Here is a 20,486-nt window from a genome sequence, read left to right as displayed (position 1 = left end):
TTGAAACAAGGAAATTGACAAAAAAAATTAAGAGCACTTATCGTAAATTTTAATAGTATCAATATATCCAGAATATGCACAGTTTTTGACAATCTTCAGTTTTACAGATGGGTAGAAATCCAGCGAACCGGTAGAGATGTAGGAAGGGAGTTGCCTCAGGACAGAAGCCGCCGATATTTCGAACAGAGACTGTTCTTCTTCTGGGCACCGTCCTCATCACGGTGCCCAGAAGAAGAACAGTCTCTGTTCGAAATATCGGCGGCTTCTGTCCTGAGGCAACTCCCTTCCTTCAGTTTTACAGGTATTGCACAGGATTGTGTACTTTGTCCAAACACATTGTCGTAATAAATACACGAAATTCAGAACATAAAAGGACTCTGGCTATCACAGGTGGTATGGCTCACAACGTGCACATTCGTACTATCACAGTAAAGTAAATGTCACTCGCTCAGAATCTGTTAACTAGTCAACTTCACCTTACATTCTGGAATATAAAAAGTAAAATAAATGCAGCAATATTGCAAAATGCAAAATGCATACAGAAAGATGAAACTGCTGTGGCTATCACAGATAATTAGGGCCTGAAGTTTTCAGGAAGTACGTTTTTCAATATTAGAGGGTTAAATACTGGGTGACAAGATATGTGCTCTGAATTCATACAAAATAGCCTGGAACTTTCTGCTCACACGATTCTCAGAGAAGTTGGGTTCAATTACTCATACGGCCATACAAAAAACTGGCACAAATGATGGTTTAGCTCTGTTTGCTGCTTTCACTTTCCATCAGGTTTGTACAACAGCCAGAGAACAGAGAACGGTATACTGTACTACAGAGAAAGGTATCACGAAAGGCAATTTTTCATCGGACTTAACCCTGCAGTGGTTACGCTAAATTCGGGGAAGATTCTGGTTTTATCCCGAAAACTTGAGGCCTTCCAGCTAATATGTGCATAATACATGTAGGAACTTGTTAAAGAACGTTTATATTAGTCACAGTTTGGAACACTAGTCGGCTTCACATAAGCTGTTACAATCACACTTTAATCACAGAAATAAAACAGAGTAAAAAATAAATAACACCACAGCTAAATCTCTATATCAAATGACTGACACATCAGGTTGGTCCTGTCCTTCTGTGATGAACAATTAGGGTTCTTCGTTTTCATGTTTTATGATTTTATAAATTCAGGGGGGGGGGGGTTAGGTGCTATTTACATGAGAACATGGGGAGAAATCGGGCACTACAATCTGGTTTTGATATGTCATCGGGGAATGTTTGGGTAAAACGAAACAAGCCGCTGCTGTGACACGGGGACGAGAAGCAAGAATAAGTATATTTCTGCTCAGAAGTGGGTCAGCGAATGACCGCGCTATTCAAACACTTGTCCAAGCTCCACAAAAGCTCGCATTTTCTCTCCTGCAAGAGGGGATCACAAAAGAAGGACAAATAGGTTGGACAAATAGCTCTCTTTGCTGATATTATGATTCGCTTTTCCGACGATTTACTTAGAACGACAAGATGAAAGACCACAAGGATTCTGGGCAGATATCGGGTTTTACCCAAATTATTGAAAACTTATTCATGGGGAACTATTGTGAAAATGAAAAATCGGGTTTAACCGAAAAACGACGAAGTCTAACATACTTAAGAATTAGAGGAACTTGTCATCACACAAGATGGGCTCAGAGAGGTTGGTTATGGCAGCTGCAATGATCATAATACCATCGGCTTCAGGTACCATGTTCCATGAAATTTTCTGGCTCAACACCCGAAACATTTTGATTCGCTGTATGGCTCTTTCGACATGAACACGGGCCTTGACAATTTCCTTCATTTGAAGCGCTTCCTCTCTTGTAAACTGTTTTTTTCTGACGCAGAAATGATGGCCTGATAACCTTTACAAAATGTGGTTCACAAATGGAGTCAATAAGAAATCCACGGTCAACCATAACATGATCATCTGGCGTCAGTTCTTTGATGAGACCACTCTGCTCAAAAATCACCCGATCTGAAGCACGACCTCCGTATCATTGACTGACGTAGCTTATAAGACCTCCAGGTGAAATGGCTGTCATATATTTTACTGTGTTTGCTTTTTTGTAATGAGAGTAGGTACAGATCCTGCACCTCAGGCACTTTGGTGAGGCCACTTCAATTTCGGTACAGTCCAGTACTACTCGCACTTAAGGAAACTGCTGGAAGCACTTTGGCACACACACACACACACGCATACATTGGATGGTGATAGGGCAAATTGCCAGGTACCTCCTCTTTTGCTGGTCACTCTATGCATGGCTTCAGGATTGCTGCAAGTGCACGTATAGTGCGCTTTACAGTGTTGCTGCAAGTTATTGGCAAGCACTGGTACAGTTTACACAATAAGGTCAAGGGCATGCAGTGCTTCATGTACACGAAAGTCATTATTATCCTGTCCTTTGCTCCAAACATGTGCCTCGTTGTTGTTGGAACTTTGCTTTCAAGGGTGTCTATCAATGTTTTGAGCAATTCTGGGTTGTCAATACCCCAGTTAGTGCTGTCAAGATATTTTTCTCACATGCAAAATCGCTAAAGTTTCGTAGAAGGTCTCCAGATTTGACTTGTACTTCTGCGTCCTTTTTGTGCACTTCACTTGCGCTGTACAGCTGAAGCAGAGCCTCAGCAACATCCTTTTCACGTTCTGTGACTTCGGCTTGAATTGGGTGCAGCACAGCTTCAGGTTCCGACATACTCGTACAGATGTCAAGGGGGCTTTCGTCCTTTTGGTTGAAGCTGTCATCACAAGAAATGGGTGGCTGCTAAAGAGAAAGAGATGGTAACTCTGTACTTGCAAAGCTCAACAACAATAGTACACATTTGCACATCAAGGAAGTCTGGATGTACAGTGTATCTGCATGTAAGGACACGTTCCTCGTGAGATAGTCTACCAGTTGGTAAAGATCATAATTGCATATTCATGGAAATTTGTAATGTGTTAAGCAACAGGTTATGTTCTGCAGATATTGAAGTGCATTGTGACTTTTCTAAAGCATTTCCTTTGTGGAGTAATTAGGAGTCCCCTGTAGGAATGCATGGTATACAGGAATTCTGATTATAGTGTAGTGCACAAAACACTAGGAAGATAAAAGTGGAGGATGGAGTAAATCTGTGACTAGAACACCGAAGACAGAAGTTAACAGGAGAAGTAAAATTTGCCGTTACAAGCCCCACATACCCACAAAGTCCTGTGTTGAGTAGGAGTGTCGGTTACAATTACTGGTGATGAACTTTGTTCAGTTACTGTGTATTAAAATGCCCCCATCAATTATTTTACCTCTGTCACACAAGATGTAGGTGATGATGAAATAATTCATGGTTGCACACCTTGGTTGATAGCCATGTTTCGGTCAAAAATACAAACTCAGGATCACATGAATGCACAAACAAACATCTCATCACTCTCGTAAACTCTGGCTTCCATCACTTGACATGGAAACATGGGAGCGCTGACTTAATTACCCGGTATTTGCAAAGTTGAAATAGATACATGGTCAGTTTCATTTCATAAGTTGTCCTTTATGCCTCTTTTACAATGCATGCTCAAGAATTGCGCGAACGACAATAAATTTAACTCACGCGTGCCGTTTCCTGGTGCCTTCGTTGTCTTCGCTCTCCTGGGAGAGCTTTCGTTTTCTGTTTTCTTTTTCGGTGTTGAATGTGGACGAATGCGGTAGATTCTGCGACGGGACAGCTTGGGGCTTGAGACGGCGTTTCTTGCATGGAGCGTCTGTCAGCACAGAAGCAAGTTGAAGGATGTGCGGTACATAACGAACTTCTTTCGGTAACTTAACGCAGAACGGTAACTGTATCTTACATAGAGAATGTAGTCGTACCTCGTGATGTGCTTTGAGCAAACACACATCGCGTTATCCACCGGTTTTCCGATCTTGAGAAGCCGAACCCATCCCGCGCGTTTGTTTACCGTAAGACCGGGCTTGGGGTATGCATCGGGAAAGGCCGTGGAAATATAAAAAGGGCTGTTTGCAAAATCGCTCGTTTTGTTACCGACGAAGTTCACGACGCACTACACTCTTAGAAATAGGGCTTCTATAGTGCCTTTGGGGTTTCTATGTAGAGACACGCGAAAGCGCGGGTAATGACGTCGCATCACGTGGTTTCTCTCGTAGAAGCCACAGAAGTGGCGTCTGTTTTATGCTTCACAGTTTCCTCCTTTCCGGATCGTTTCCCCCTCCCCGCGTGCTCCTACTTCCCCTTTCCCCCGGCGCAGTCGAAGGCAGGCTTGGAGTCAAGATAATTTGTTTCAAACGGAATTGAAGACTTTATTTTGGCAAAGTTGTGAAATTGTGGCAGTGATACAGTGAATACTGACAAGACGTGCAAACAATGCAAAATACCCTGTTCACAGAGAAGTGACACAGAGAAAATAAAAAATGAATAAGAAGTACTACACATAGTCAAAATATCATTGATTGCATGAAACGGCGCGGCTTGACGCCGCTGCTGCGAAACTATTTGCAAGCTTAAAACTCGCAACTCGAGTTCCGCTGGGATGCAGACCTGTTTGTTGCTTAGGGCATATGATCACCGCATTACAGTGGCTCTCCATCTCTTTGTGGGGGCTGTTGATATGGCAGTTGTCACCCGTTGTGCAGCGTTTCCTCCATGCTTCCCATCCTGGCATCGAATCGGAATTCTGCTTCAAGGCATAACTGTGACAAAGCAAACGACGACAAAGAAGCATTACAAAGTGGATAGGAACAACATTAAGTGTAATAAAGGTCACTATCGACAAGAGTGAAAGGGTATAAACTATAGCTTAGACCCAAACGATGATAGGTGAGGCGGCGAGGAGAGAAAAATGGTACATTGGTACCAACACGCCAGTCAGGCCAAGCTCTCACATTACAAACGAATAACTACAATCAACTCATGTCGCATGCAATGCGAATAACGCTGCCACTTGTATTACAATGCACATGGTCGACAGGTGAGTGGACGCATGATCCGGGTAACATTTGTGCCGTCTATCGGCAAATATCTGTCAGTCTTCGGTATGAACCGCACGCACATTTCCTGCGGGCGGCACGTTGAACACCGGTGAAATCTTCGTTGGTGACGTCCATACCCACTGCGGCCAGCTGAGACAGAGAATGGTTAGTCAAACTACGGTCGAAACAAGCCCCGAAAGACAAAAGCATCTTGCGCCATACACGAGCGTTAGCGCTCGTGAAGACCACGTTTAGAGGCAATTCTAACAGAGTTACGAACCGGTTACAGCTTTTAACACATTAGCGTCTCTCGAATAACTTCTCTCCTCAAGCATCACCACATAACTTTCGTTGACGTTCTGTCACGACCGCCATGACACTTCCATTCGCACTTGCACCTTCTAAATGCTGGTTAGAGGCGTGAGGAAGTAACAGGTAGTCACTACAATAGTACTGCTGCTAGCATAGTTATCGCAATGAAATTTATTAAACGGAGGTGGCTTACCTGGCAAAGAATCGCAGAAATGCATAGCAAAGCGAGGAAACGCAGGCGTCACGGCATCGAAGACGAGGTGTGAGCAGTGCCGCGCAAACAGCATGTCTGGCTTCGTCGCATAGATCACGTGACTCCTCGACGCCAGTCAGGTGATCACTTCGAGCGCATAGAGACCACGACCGCGATACAACAAAAATTTAGACAACACGAAATCACGACGTCCGATCCGTGGGCGCATGATAAAAGTGTGTGGCGGCCACCTACCGTAGAAGAAGACGACTACGACTACCGCAACAGCGGGTACGCGCTACGTGCAGAATAAACAGTTGATCTCTGGGCTTCCTACTGAGTGGCTGTCTGCTAGTTAGCTCCAACAGTTGGTGACCCGAACATTCGAACACCTCGGACTATTTCGGCCTTCTTACCACCCTGAATTCTCCATCTTCTGCAAATAGTTTCATAGAAGCAACGCCATTCCCACTCAATGTCACTCCCAGGAGGAAGCTGCCTTCTCCACCCGGCAACAGAGGTCACTCACCGCACGGCACACCACCACCATGCGCCAATTCCACCTTCGACAGCCATCGTCGTCAGCTCCACATCATCAGCTCAGCTTGGAAGGTTCGCACGCACGACACCTCATTACCACTGCATTGCCATCACCTGCCGGCCGTGACACCAGAGCCTCGTGCTCGCCGAGCGGTCGCGCTTGTAACGGCAGCCGACGTCGCCCTACTTCCAGCTGACGTCTCGGCAGCTCACCAGCGCGGCGAACAACGCCACCCACGCGCAGCCAACACGGCTTCCAATTTCACTTCACGGCCCCGCATACCCCGCAAACCCCGCAAACCCCGCAAACGTCGCAAACCTGCTGGCGCACATCGCCAAGGGCCTCTCATGCCACTCATCGAGCGACTTTTCACGACTCCTTCAGCCCCGCACCTGCCTTCCTGGACCACATCATGCTGTGTCATCACCACCTTTCTGCGACACCACCTTTCGGAGCCTCCCACACGATTGCTGCTTTGCAGCCTTCCGCCAGAGGTGTGCGTTTGTCCTCACTAGCCTCGCCCTCACCTCAGTTTTCTGGGAGAAAAATTTTCCTCACCTCACCTCACCTCAAATTTTTTTGGAAAATTTTCCTCACCTCACCTCACCTCAAATATGTTTTTCGAAATTTTCCTCACCGCACCTCACCTAAAAAATGTTTTGAAAAATTTTCCTCACCTCACCTCAAAAATTTGTTTCGAAATTTTCCTCACCTCACCCCAGCTAAATTTTTTTTTGAAATTTCCCTCACATCACCTCATCTCAATTTTTTAAAGCTATTTGTGTATTCGATGTGAAGATTGTGTATTCAATGCGCGTTGGCTTTGGGTGACTGCCAATGTAAATGCATACAGGGTGTCCCAGAAAATGTGTCATTTAATTATAATAAAAAAACTACAGCACCTAGAGTCATGCGGTCAACGGTATTTGTTCTTACTGGGTTTTTGCCACCTCCTCATGTGAATGTCGTGTAACGTAACTTTAATTATGTAAATTTTTGCGAGCATAAGTCGGAAATTTGCCTAGTAGAGGTCACTTTTTTACCCCACCAATGTGAAGAGCGTGTCTAATTTACTCAAATTAATGATAATTGACAGGGATATTCAGGAGCTATCCCATAGGAAAAAATTGCCGAACATCATGCTCTACGGAGGTCGCACAGAATAGCGCACGATGAATTTTTCAGCGCAATCTGTGTCAGTCCGACGAAAGGAGGTTGGAAACCCAGCCCACCCCGGCATCGCAGAAAGCGATAACGCAGGCATGGCTTATCACGTTCGACTTTCGCTGGGATAATGCTTTCCCTCTCCCAATTTTAGGAACTGTTACTTTTTCTACTATCACTCTGTGGGCTGGCTTTGGAACCTCCTTTCGTCGGACTGCGAGCGACTGCGCTCAGAAAGACATCGCGCGTTATGGTCCGGTGCTCCTAAAAGCATGATATTCGGCTATTTTTTCCGATGGGATAGCTCGTGAATAGCACTGTCAATTATCATGAATTTGAGTGAATTCGGCACGCTCTTCATATTGGTGGGGTAAAAAAGTGACCTTCCCTTGGTAAATTTCGGAGCTCAGTTCGCAAATATTTGCATAATTAAACTTGGGGTACATGACATTAACTTTACAAGGTGGCAAAAACCTAATAAGAACGAATGCCGTTGACCGCATGATTCTAGGTGGCGTAGTTTTTTTATTATAATTCAATGACACGTTTTCTGGGACACCCTGTATCTCTCAAGCGTGAGTGCATGCAGGGTGCGGCGCGAAACGTGTCATTTCACCATTATAAGAAAACGGCTTAACGGAAAAATATGGGGTAAACAAATTTCTTCTGGACATTTAGTTTGTCACCAAATACAAATAGTTTCATCATTTTGCCATTGAAATACATTTTCGAAATTGAACTCATGAAATTGCTTAGTCAATGTAACGTTTTTTTTTTTCTTCTTGTTGGAGGATTTGGCCTAGTCAATCATAGAAAACGCTTCGTGGAACGATTGTTATACCCGTAAAAGTTGCGCGGAAAATGAGGTTCAATTGCGGGTATGCGAATAACGCGCAAAGTCCTGCGTCAGATCAGCGGCGAGAGAGGAGGGCAGTCCCCGCCCAGATGAGACACAGAAGGTGCGGAATGAAGGAAAGATATCCCGTGTACGCGCGGGAAAAGTTTTCATAAAGTGCGCGTTCAGAAATTTTTCCTCGCCCCACCTCAACAAATTTTCCCATGGTTTTCCTCACCTCACCTCAAAAAATGTTAAAAGGATTTTTCTCACCTCACCTCAAAAACATTTTTGAGAATTTTCCTCATCTAACCTCACCTCAAATTTTTTTTGAAGATTTTCCTCACCTCACCTCAATTTTTTTTGAAAATTTTTCTCACCTCATCTCAAACATCACCAGAAAAATTGGCCCTCACCTTACCTCGCCTCAAATATCGTGAGGTGATGGTGAGGAAACCCTCACCCTCGCACGCCTTCGTGAGGGTGCCCACCTCTGCCTTCCGCACAACCGCCCTGCACAGCTCCTGCTACTGCTGCAACCTGCTCTTTTGCCCGCATTACCACAGCTGCCGCTGTGTCTGTGCGGGGGAGTATCTGTGGCGGCCACCTACCGGAGAAGAAGACGACGACGACTACCGCAACAGCGGGCACGCGCTACCTGCAGAATAAACAGTTGATCTCTGGGCTTCCTCCTGTGTGGCTGTCTGCTAGTTAGCTCCCACAAGTGTCTTCTACACGGCGTGCGCTCCAAAAAAAGCGAGACAATTTTTTATGGTATTTTCTTTTCTCCCGGGTCACGTGGGCATCTGTCGTCTAAAACTTCGGCCTTGACCGTGAGCCTAGAAGAGACGAGAGCTCTTGACGGCACGATAGAAGACCTATTTCAAAGAGTGTACAGACAACAGTTCTCTTCGTGAGTACCCACTTTTCACTGGGCTGCAACAAGCGTTTAAAGATTTGTACATCGTGGAGTAAAATGTGCCGCACATTGGAAATTTCTAGGCGTAGATGAACTTCGTCAATTCAGTGAACTGTTGTGATCCGACGTTCTCTCCTAACCTCCCCGTCCGACTTTCCGAGAAACAGGTTACCCGAGGCGTGGATATCATCGCGTTGTTTATTTGTTGTGCAGCAATAGTTACCTCTCGACGACCATCGATTAGGATTTTCGTTTTCCATGGCACAGCATGCGAAGAATTCGACAAACAAAGAATATGATAGCTAACGAGCCAGCGAAACAGAGGAGAGCTATCGCCAACGCGAATGCGGATATACGCGCGCTCCATCCACAGCGTGGCGCTCGCGTCACTCCAAAGCTGTAGCGCAGCTCGCCTATAACACTGAGCACATCACGATACTTGGAAGCTGCGAAATTCAGAAACTTGAGGGTCTCGTACGTTAGCTCCTCATTTACGTGGAGTGTTGCACGCAAATCACTCCAGAAAAGCACCGCATATTCCTGCAGTCACAGAACACATGACGAATGTTCTCTGCTTGACCACACACTTAGCACTTGTCATCCAGGGGAACAAAAAAACCTTTGCCCTTCAGCCATTGCTTCTTTGGGAGTACTTCAAAGTGGAAACGTACAAAGAAGTCCTTTGTTCCTGTTGGCACTGGCAGTTTGCGGATCCTTTGGAGCACGTCCTTCCGTTGGATCCCGAGGTACATCTGACGATAGAGTGGCGGTGGGAAGATGCAGGCGACGGTGTCCCAATAGAGAGTCTTGCTCTTTACGGTTGCAAGATATTCCGAGGAAATACTGTCAAGGAAGAACTTAATGCTCTGTGCAATTTCTTGGTAGAATTTCAGAGCAGAGGAGTTCTCTACGCCAGGTTGAGCCGTTACGATCCACTGCAAGAGGTGCCAGGTTCCGAACGTTTGCAGTGCTGCCCTTGTTCTGGCGCCCGTTGCTCCCGAAAATAAATGAAACGCTACACCTTGATCTTGATTTCAAGATTCGCTACGTTCAGACCACCAGCGTGCAGGGACCAAAAAAAGGCTGGATCTGCGCAAACGCTCAAATGGAGACTGTCACAAAAACGTAGCGCAGAGTCTGTGGTAGCGTTGCACAGTGGTGGCATCAATGGGAATCGATTGGGCGGTATACAACAACGCTGGGTACAGCACCGCGTTGCAAACGACAATTCGGTGCAAAATCAATATCTCCCTGCCCTTATGAGGCTGAAGTAGTTGAAGTTTTCCTTGAAGCATATTTCGTTGCCATATATCTGCGTCTACTGTTTCGGATCCAAGTTGGCTCCCAAATATTTACCGAGTTTCGTCGGGCATTCAATACCCTTGTTTTTCCATTCTCCCAACCAGCATCCTTTCGACTTCTTCGTGTTTATCTCAGCTCCTGATGCTTCGCAGAAGGTTTGAAAGGTCGCGATAGCTATCCCCACCTGTCTTTCGCAACTACAGATAACACCCCAATTGTTGGCGAAAGCTAAAATATTTATCTCTTCTCGACCGAGCTTTAGCCCGTTCATGTTGTCATCCATATCGATTAAGGCTAGTTTAGAGTCCGGCGGAGCGGGGCGAAACGACGCCCAGCGCAGGGCCGCGCATCGCGAACCGTCGCCGGTGAGTTCATAATTCGACGACACTCGGCGAAGCGCGGCGCGGCGTCAACGCACGACACGGTGGCCAGCGAGCTGTGCACGGCGTGGGCTCCGGTGGACTCGCATTTCCCAACATGGCGTCGCTCATTGAGCTTTTGATCGAAATTGGAAAGGAACATTATGCCATTATAATAAACGAGGGATGGACTATAGAGACAAGCAAAAGAAGAAGAGCAACTAGAAAGACGTGCTACTTTCTTATTTAATGCAGTGTTCACGTTTGGGGGTACCAAACGAATTACAGTAATACAAACGTAACAGCGCCAACGATGGGAAAAAGGATTGTCTTCAGTCGGATTCCAGCACGCGGGTACAGATATGACTGTTTTCCCACTACGAAATGTGGAAATCTCCGCTGCTGTTTTCCTTGCGCTGTGCCGAATCACGTCAGACTATGATAGCGGCAGGATGAGAAAGCGTGGCGTAGCGAACGCTGGCTGTCGGCGCGCAGCGCCGGCGTCCATGGGCGGAAACTGCGTCGGACTCTAAACCAGCCTTTGGTCGACACAGCGGCGCCGCCAAAAGAGAGAACAGTGTTGGGGACATTGGGCAACCCTGTCGGACAGATCTTGGAATGCCGTATCTCGGACCCAAAAACCAATTTACGACCAGCTGCGACGAGATATCCCTGTTGTAGGTCTAAATCCAGTTTTCTAAGTATTTTCCAACGTTGACCCTCGTTAACAGTTTCAGCAAAAACTTATGACATACCCGGTCGAACGCCTGTCGTACGCTCACTTGGAAGACAGCCAGTGGGCGGTGCGCTGCTCTGGCCATTTCACATGCAGTACGCATAATATGAAAATTGGTCGAGATAGAACTTGCTTTGATGCCGTAGCGTTGATGCTCCCCGATCACATCACACAACAGGCTGTCCAGACGCCTTGTGTTCACTTTAGCTAGTATCTTCTACTTCGAACAAAGCAAGGTGATAGGGCGAAGATCTGACACAGCTGGAAATTATTCTCATACTGTTCTTTATATATATATATATATGTATACCGTGTGGCTTTTCCTTATGGACGGCGGCATCAGCTCTCTTTTTTGGATGTTGGCGAAGACAAGTTGCAGGACGGGGCACAGCTCGTATTGAAAAGATAACCACTACACCACGGAAACAAGCGCACGCTTCCAACCGGTTCTCATCTGTGCGACTCCTTTACCTTCTCTATCTCCGCAGTGGAAATAAAACTACAGCAGTGGCGACGTCACATTACTCGCCTTGTTCTGTTCCCGTTCTCGTGCTACAGCAGAAACACTTATGTGTGTAAGTTTGGCTATAATATGACTTTATCGTGCTAAAAGGAAAAAAATAAAATAAACATGACCAGTGTGTCAAAAACATGTTTCCGCTCGGGATCGAACCGAGGACCTTGTGCGTGTTAGGCACATGTGATAACCACTACACCACGGAAACGAGAGCACCCTTACTACCGGTTCTTACTCTTGTGACACTGTGATTTTCTCTATCGGAGTAACATAAAAGTATTGGGCAAGTCTGTGTCTTTCTGCGTGTCATTCTGCACATTAAAAATAACATGCAAGCAAGTAGTCAGCCTATAAAGATTCGGAGGTGTTTTGTGAGGAGAAAAGTGGTAAATGTCTCGTCCTGCATGGAGGACAGTGGTGTCATTTTCTGTGAGAAAATACAAGATGTTCCCTGTGGTCCGTGAGTGCACCGCACGGTCAACAGAGTGTATTGATTATTTCTTTCTGCCCAGTGTATGCTTTTAGCAGAATAAACAATGTTTATTTGAACAGTATATGTGCTTCTCTACGCATTATTTTTGGTCATGCATTCTGAGGTCCCAGCTGCTAAGTGGTCGGATCCGGGACAACTTAACAGAGGGGGCCCCTGGATCAATTCCACTTGTTCTACTTTCAACTGGTCCCATTCACTAAATGGTCCCACATTAAACGTGGGACCTGTCGAATCAACCACATTGAAATGTTCTCAGTCCAGATTTTTGCCGGGCACACACAAGTGTTTCTTCTAGAGCACTAGGACGAGGAGAGAACAGGGAGAGCAGTGTGACGGCGCACTGCCCCACTTTTATTTCTTATGTGTATGTAGAGAGTGTAACGGAATTGCATCGGCAAGAACCGGTTGGACGTTCGTGCTCGTTTCCGTGGTGTAGTGGTTATCACATGTGCCTAACACGCACAAGGTCCTCGGTTCGATCCCGAGCGGAAACATGTTTTTGGAACTCTGGTTATGTTTATTCTTTTTTATCCTTTTAACAAGATAAAGTGCTCTTTTTACAGTCAAGAACACACTAAAGTGTTTCTTCTATAGCACGAGGACGGGAACAGAACCAGGAGAGTAGCGTGACGTCGTGCACTGTGCTAGTCTTATTTATTGTATGGACTACGCACTGTATAGAGGGTGTGTCACGAAAAATGAGCCAAAGTTTTAAAAAATAATGGTTCATCGCACCCCAAAAAGGACGGAGTGCATAGTGTTACCAGTGATCTGAGGATACACACATTATTTTTTGTTTTCAATAATTAAGTGAAATTCATAAGTCAGTTTTCGAATGATGATGATTACACCCAAAATGTCAATGAGGAAGTTGTAGCAGACGATACAACAACACGAAACCCGTTGATTGCCAACTATGTACCTCTAATGGATCGTATTCTGCTCGGTTCCAAAGACTATTTCAATATATTTATTTCAATATATTTATTAGTCAACTCTATTATAAAATACGTACATATTTACATACAGGTGGAGAACCCAGTAGGAAACAAAATCCCTGTTAAAGGGTTCTCCATAGTGATTAACAAATACACCAAAGACAGTTCACCAAGCATTAACATACATTAATTCGGCATTACACTTCTAGAAGGCTTCTGAAAACTGGTTAGAAGACACTAACAGTAGCAGTAAGACAGCTAAATGTACCCAAAAAAGAGATCCGTATAACAATCATTACATAGGTAAAGAGGATAGTAAGAAGTTTTTAGTTTGGAGTTTAAACGCTCTGGGGCTAGCAATCCTCCATATTTCAGGTGGTAAATGATTCCACTCGCATACACTGCGGAAAATAAATGAGTGCTTACCGTAATTAGTTTTTGTTAATGGTAAATTGAGCAGACCCTCCGCTCCAGCCCTGCTTTGACGTTTTGCCTTCAAATGGTTATAACTAATCGTATCTGATTCTAAACAACCGATAATATATGACCGTGCGATGAGTAGGACGTTATGGGAAATTACTTGTTGAATACTTAATTAGTCATCACAGGAGAAATATGGTGAGCTAAATATAATTTTTACAGCACGATTCTGCAACACCTGCAGTGCCCGTAAGTGAGAGTTATAAGTAAGGCCCCAGACTGGGGCACAGTAAGCGATATGGGAATGGACAAAAGAAAAATATAAGCTTAGGAGCACTGAACGAGGAAAGCATTGTCGTGCCCTGACAAGTGCACTAATGTCATAAGAAATTTTGTTAGAGATATGTCTAATATGCGACTGAAAGCGGAGGTGCTTATCGAGCACAACACCAAGAAATTTTGCTTCATTACTAAAACTAAGTAGCGTACTGGTGATAGATAGTCGGGACGGGAGAGTTACGCGACGCTGCGGGAAATGAAATAGCATACAAACAGTTTTATCAGAGTTTAACTTCAAATGATTGCTGCCACACCATTGTTCTAAACTATCTAAATCAAGCTGTAGTCTATCCATCGGTTCTTCTGTATTCTGGCCTGTGATAAGTAAGGTAGTGTCATCAGCGTACAAGAACACATCGGAATGTACGATATGATTAGGAAGGTCATTTCTGTATGTTAAGAAAAGGAGAGGCCCTAAAATAGATCCTGAGGAACACCGACGTTGAGTGTCGTAGCAGGCGATAGTGCGCCATCATATCTGACAGCTTGTGCGCGGTCAGCAAGATAACTACGTAGAAGGTCATGGGCGGGTCCACATATTCTATAGCTGGTAAGTTTCGACAAAAGGGTTCTGTGATTCACGCAATCGAAAGCTTTGGAAAAGTCAACAAATACAGATAAAGCAACACCGCCAGAGTCAATTCATTGCTTGACACGTTCGACGAAATTTATGAGAGCAGTCACAGTCGACAAACGGAACCCGAATTGTTTAGCGTATAGAATGTCGAAAGATTGAAGATAACTCATTAAGCGGTCATGAATTAGTCTTTCAAGAACTTTACTAACAGCAGGTAGGACCGCAGGCCTGTAGTTTTTAATATAACAGGCATTCCCCTTTTTATAGATAGGCACAACAATTGCCCCTTTCAGTGCCGCGGGGAATCTGCCCTGTTGAAAAGCTAGATTAACAATATGTGCCAGAACAGGGGAGATTAAAGTTTTGACAAGTTTAAGGTTCCACACAGATATGTTATCACAGCCAGCAGATGTATTGCGCAGCGAAGATATGGTACGCAAAACTTCAGAGCAACAAGTAGGGCGCAAATAAAAAGATTGGGATGAACGCTGCAAGACTGAAGCGGACGGCGCACTCTGTGTTCTGCAAGCAACTATCGAAAAATAATTGTTGAAAGCAGTTGCGATATAAGTCGAGCCGCAATATGTTATGCCATCATGAGTAATCGTGTTGGAAACTACATGACGACCAGATCTATTAAGAAACCTATTAATGATCTTCCACTTATCATTACTGTTGGAACATTTCACAATCATGGAGCAATAGTACCTTCTTTTTGTATAGTTGATGATCCTAGACAAGCACTTTGAGTACATCAGGTATCTGTTCCGTAAAGCCACGTTAAAAGGGCTTCTTTTTACCTTCTTCCCAAGATTATGTTTTTTCTTTACCGATTTTAAAACTTCAGTGGTCATCCAGGGACAGACGCAACTAACATACCTGTTTCTAGTAACTGAGGTAGTCGAACTACAGTCGACCCCCGTTTATCCGGACGGTGCCGTTCCCGGCGAGATCGTCCGGATACCGGGGCATCCGGATAAATGAAACGACCGAATAGAAACGTCCTACAGAGCAAGGTTTAATTAAAACACAGAAATCTCGTCAATGACAGCTGTTACATAGTAGTGTAGGCACTCGATTCCTGCAAACTTTTGCTAATTGCATAGAGTTGAGCCACGCTGTTGCGCTGCTCGAAGAATGTCAGTGCGGACGCAAAGTGTCAATGTAGGAGTCTTTTTTCTCACTGGCGTCATCGGCATCGTTTTGCTGCACATCATCGGAGGCAATAGCAGCAATCACACCGTCATCAGTCATAGCTGCACACGCGTCATCATCCTTATCAACGTCAACGTAGTGAGAAACTACAGCATCATCTACGGCAGTCACAATGAGCCTCTGCATCAGGGATCGCAGCAGGCCCTCGGGTCGGAGTTTTCCCCTCTAGAACCGGACATTTGCTCGAGATATTTCAAAATGACTCGACTGGTCAACGTGACCCAATGCACACAAATAGAAAAGGGGGTCATCGTGCACGGTTGTCTCCCCTACGGAGGAATGTAGGTTCCAGACGTGTGAGGGAATAACCCCAACACAGAGAAAAGGGTGACGAAGCGGGGTCAGCGTCTCCTCTTACTCACGGTTGTCCGGATAACTGAAGCTGGATTACAAGAATTTTCGACTTTCGTTCCCTGGAATTCTTGTCCGAGTCCGGAAGCTGAAGTCCGGATAAACGAGAACAAAATACATGGAGGAAAATCCGTTCCCGTGCCTTTTGTCCGAATACCGCGGGATCCGGATAAATGAAGTCCGGATAAACGGGGGTCGACTGTATTTCTAATACCATCAGTAATATGTGCAGTAAATCTATCATAAGCATCATCAACACAAACTGCATCGTAAACATTACTCCAGTCAACTCTACTTATATAATTCACATAGATCTGTGCGTTAAAGCGCATAGACTGGACATTTTTCGCCTGACTGTATAAACGTGTATCTAATACAACAGATACAGCAAAGTGATCTGTGATAGCAGTCTGTATCACATTGGCGTGGGAGAGTGTACAGTGCTTCATCCATACATGATCAATCAGGGTAGAAGTACTACCTGTTACTCTAGTAGGTGTGTCAATAGGACAGACGTAGCCATAACTTATCAAACAATTCGAAAACGACGAAGAAGCTGTACAGTTTCTGTCCAAGTTTCGGGTTTGGAAAGAATCGACGCGGGATCTGCCGCAGACGTGCAAGGAGCCCAGGATCACAGCGCCCTCGAACGTCATGTTACCGAAGGAACTAGTCACAGTTTTCATTGACAGTTTGGTTTGACATTGACTCCTCGCGCGTCTGGGAGAGGTCCTGCGTAGGCTTTTTGCAAACCCGAAAGCTAGTCTGCCATACCCTTTGCTGTGGGATGAACCTTTTTTTTTTTCTAAGCTTTCGTGAAACACCCTGTATGTATGGGGTGTTTTCACATGACGTGAAACGAACGCGTTTGGCCGCCATGGCCGTGGTCACTTTTTCGGCGTAGTTGCCGAGATTGTCTAGCATTTGCTCGAAAACCAAGCCTTGAATGGTGAAATCCGGTCGCGTCCGTACCCTTCTCTAATCCCGAAGACACTTCGTCATTGTTGTTAGCAGATTTTCTTTTATGAAAACTATGGTTGTCGTCTTGGAAAAAATTGTCATCTTTCAATGCCGCCTGCACGAAAAGTGACCAACAGTGGGAGGAACTTTCGAGCTTGCCGCATCACGGCCACGTCACAATATGACGTAGGTGAAAACTTCCTATACTTCAAATGAACATGAGTGCAGTGCGCTTGGGTGTAGAATGGCATGTTATTATTTCTCTTCTGAGGCTCAACAGTAAAGTTCTTGGTTTTGACTTGCTGTGCTTCTTCCAGGAAAACACTGCTACAAACTGCGTGCAAATAACGAATGAACAACCTGGTAGTACCTGTCGAAAAACAGCGACACAGGAACCCATGCTCCCAGATATGTACCCTACATTTGTCCAATGGGATGTCCCAGAGTCTAGTTCAGGTGGTAACATTGAACATCCTATATCCGTACGAAGTTTGTCACTAGGAGGTTTCTAGACAGCCTGAAGGCGCCACAGTATTTGGGATCGTTGGTCCATGCGACATCCTATGGTTGTATTTGGCTGACTCAGGGGGATCTTGCGCGTGTTAGAAACATGTGATAACCAGTACACAATGGAAAGGAACACACATTGCAACTGATTCTCACCGGAGCGACTCCGTCACTTTCTCTAAAGCACGTCTCCACAGGCACTGAAAACTAGGACAGTACAAGACGTCACACTATTCTCCTTGTTCTGTTCCCGCGCTCATTTCATTGAAGAAACGTTTGTGTGTGTGCTTCACCACAGGAATGAACTTTATCATGTTAAACGGATAAAAAAAAACCAGCACAACCAGAGGTTCAAAAACATGAACATAGCTGGAGGAGGCAAGCTAGCTGGTGTTTCCGCTCGGGATCGAATCGATTACCTTGTGCGTGTGAAGCACACGTGATAACCACTGATTTTGTTTTATACAGGTTTAAAATATTCATTATGACGCGATAACCACTGCACCACGGAAATGAATACACTATAATGGTCTTCGTTAAGGAAGACACCTCCGACGCTTCAGAAGAAACGCTTTCTGGAATGGGAAGAGAGAAAAATGCAGCCTTGCAAAGAAATTTAGATGATGTCTTTGTTTGTGGAAGTCGCATGTTATGTTCAGAAAGGCTTGGAGCCAGTAAATGGGTGTCGTCGGAAGGGGGCAAAATGTGTTTCCGCTCGGGACCGAACCGAGGACCTTGTGCGTGTGAAGCACACGTGATAACCACTACACCACGGAAACGGATACGCTACCCACCTCTTCTGCAAGGAACAGACTTCGGCACTTCAGAAGAAACGCTTTCTGGAAGGGGAATACGGCGAGGGGAGGTAGGTTGGCTTAAAAGAAAAAAAAATGCAGGTTTGCAAACGGAGAACTTTAGATAGAGGTCTTTGTTTGTGGAAGGCGCATGTTACGTTCAGAAAAGCTTGGAGCCAGTAAATGGGTGTCGTCGGAAGGGGGCAAAATGTGTTTCCGCTCGGGATCGAACCGAGGACCTTGTGCGTGTGAAGCACACGTGATAACCACTACACTTTTTTTTTTACCACTACACCACGGAAACGGACACGCTACCCAGCTCTTCTGCAAGGAACAGACCTTCTGCACTTCAGAAGAAACGCTTTCTGGAAGGGGAATACGGCGAGGGGAGGTAGGTTGGTTTAAAAGAAAAAAAAATACAGGTTTGCAAACGGAGAAATTTAGATAGAGTTGTTTGTTTGTGGAAGGCGCATGTTACGTTCAGAAAGGCTTGGAGCCATTAAATGGGTGTCGTCGGAAGGGGGCAAAATGTGTTTCTGCTCGGGATCGAACCGAGGACCTTGTGCGTGTGAAGCACACGTGATAACCACTACACCACGGAAACGGATATGCCACCCACCTCTTCTGCAAGGAACAGACCTTCGGCACTTCAGAAGAAACGCTTTCTGGAAGGGGAATACGGCGAGGGGAGGTAGGTTGGCTTAAAAGAAAAAAAATGCAGGTTTGCAAACGGATAAATTTAGATAGAGGTCTTTGTTTGTGGAAGGCGCATGTTACGTTCAGAAAGGCTTGGAGCCAGTAAATGGGTGTCGTCGGAAGGGGGCGAAATGTGTTTCCGCTCGGGATCGAACCGAGGACCTTGTGCGTGTGAAGCACACGTGATAACCACTACACCACGGAAACGGATACGCTACCAAGCTCTTCTGCAAGGAACAGACCTTCGGCACTTCAGAAGAAACGCTTTCTGGAAGGGGAATACGGCGAGGGGAGGTAGGTTGGCTTAAAAGAAAAAAAAAATGCAGGTTTGCAAACGGAGAAATTTAGATAGAGGTCTTTGTTTGTGGAAGGCGCATGTTACGTTCAGAAAGGCTTGGAGCCAGTAAATGGGTGTCGTCGGAAGGGGGCAAAATGTGTTTCCGCTCGGGATCGAACCGAGGACCTTGTGCGTGTGAAGCACACGTGATAACCACTACACCACGGAAACGGATATGCTACCAAGCTCTTCTGCAAGGAACAGACCTTCGGCACTTCAGAAGAAACGCTTTCTGGAAGGGGAATACGGCGAGGGGAGGTAGGTTGGCTTAAAAGAAAAAAAAATGCAGGTTTGCAAACGGAGAAATTTAGATAGAGGTCTTTGTTTGTGGAAGGCGCATGCTACGTTCAGAAAGGCTTGGAGCCAGTAAATGGGTGTCGTCGGACGGGGGCAAAATGTGTTTCCGCTCGGGATCGAACCGAGGACCTTGTGCGTGTGAAGCACACGTGATAACCACTACACCACGGAAACGGATACGCAACCCTGCTCTTCTGCAAGGAACAGACCTTCGCCACTTCAGAAGAAACCCTTTCTCGAAGGGTAATACGGCAAAGGAAGGTGGGAGGTAGGTTGGCTTAAAAGAAAGAAAAAAAATGCAGGTTTGCAAACGGAGAAATTTACATGGAGGCCTTTGTTTGTGGAAGGCGCATGTTACGTTCAGAAAGGCTTGGAGCCAGTAAGGGTGGGTTCACACGAGGGACGCATCCCCGGGATAAGTCCGCGGAGGGTGGTGACGTCACGAGGACGAAAGAGTCCCCGTCCCCGCCGAGCATTCACACGGGACGATGGATGGGCGGGGACAAGTCCGTCTGCAGCCGCGCTTTTATTGCTGTGCGTGAGCGTACAAAGTTGTGATTTCTTGCTCTGTGCTGAAATGGATAATCAACGGAAAAGGCGTCTTTGCGCTTTGGCAGCAGCTTTAGCTGTAGCTGATGATGATGAGTTTTTACAGCGGAAAAAACGCGCATTTTGGACAAAAAGCTGGGTGGCAAGAAA

The 20,486-nt window shown here is 45.6% G+C and overlaps 8 non-coding genes across 8 annotated transcripts; 1 reads left to right on the top strand and 7 right to left on the bottom strand.

The window, feature by feature from the left end:
* Positions 1-11,998: 11,998 nt before the first annotated feature.
* On the bottom strand, positions 11,999-12,071 carry Trnav-aac (transfer RNA valine (anticodon AAC)). The gene has a single exon. It is a non-coding gene; the product is annotated as a tRNA-Val (tRNA).
* A 706-nt stretch (positions 12,072-12,777) lies between these two features.
* Positions 12,778-12,850, top strand: Trnav-aac (transfer RNA valine (anticodon AAC)). The gene has a single exon. It is a non-coding gene; the product is annotated as a tRNA-Val (tRNA).
* A 5,519-nt stretch (positions 12,851-18,369) lies between these two features.
* On the bottom strand, positions 18,370-18,442 carry Trnav-cac (transfer RNA valine (anticodon CAC)). The gene has a single exon. It is a non-coding gene; the product is annotated as a tRNA-Val (tRNA).
* A 226-nt stretch (positions 18,443-18,668) lies between these two features.
* Positions 18,669-18,761, bottom strand: Trnav-cac (transfer RNA valine (anticodon CAC)). Its single transcript has one exon. It is a non-coding gene; the product is annotated as a tRNA-Val (tRNA).
* Positions 18,762-18,988: 227 nt separating this feature from the next.
* Trnav-cac (transfer RNA valine (anticodon CAC)) lies at positions 18,989-19,061 on the bottom strand. Its single transcript has one exon. It is a non-coding gene; the product is annotated as a tRNA-Val (tRNA).
* Positions 19,062-19,287: 226 nt separating this feature from the next.
* Positions 19,288-19,360, bottom strand: Trnav-cac (transfer RNA valine (anticodon CAC)). The gene has a single exon. It is a non-coding gene; the product is annotated as a tRNA-Val (tRNA).
* A 228-nt stretch (positions 19,361-19,588) lies between these two features.
* Trnav-cac (transfer RNA valine (anticodon CAC)) lies at positions 19,589-19,661 on the bottom strand. The gene has a single exon. It is a non-coding gene; the product is annotated as a tRNA-Val (tRNA).
* A 227-nt stretch (positions 19,662-19,888) lies between these two features.
* Trnav-cac (transfer RNA valine (anticodon CAC)) lies at positions 19,889-19,961 on the bottom strand. The gene has a single exon. It is a non-coding gene; the product is annotated as a tRNA-Val (tRNA).
* Positions 19,962-20,486: the final 525 nt, after the last annotated feature.

This window comes from Ornithodoros turicata, chromosome 1 (genome assembly GCF_037126465.1).
Source record: "Ornithodoros turicata isolate Travis chromosome 1, ASM3712646v1, whole genome shotgun sequence".
Lineage (NCBI taxonomy): Eukaryota > Metazoa > Arthropoda > Arachnida > Ixodida > Argasidae > Ornithodoros > Ornithodoros turicata.
The sequence above is the reverse complement of the archived record's forward strand: the minus strand, read 5'-3'. Positions and strand labels throughout refer to the sequence as shown.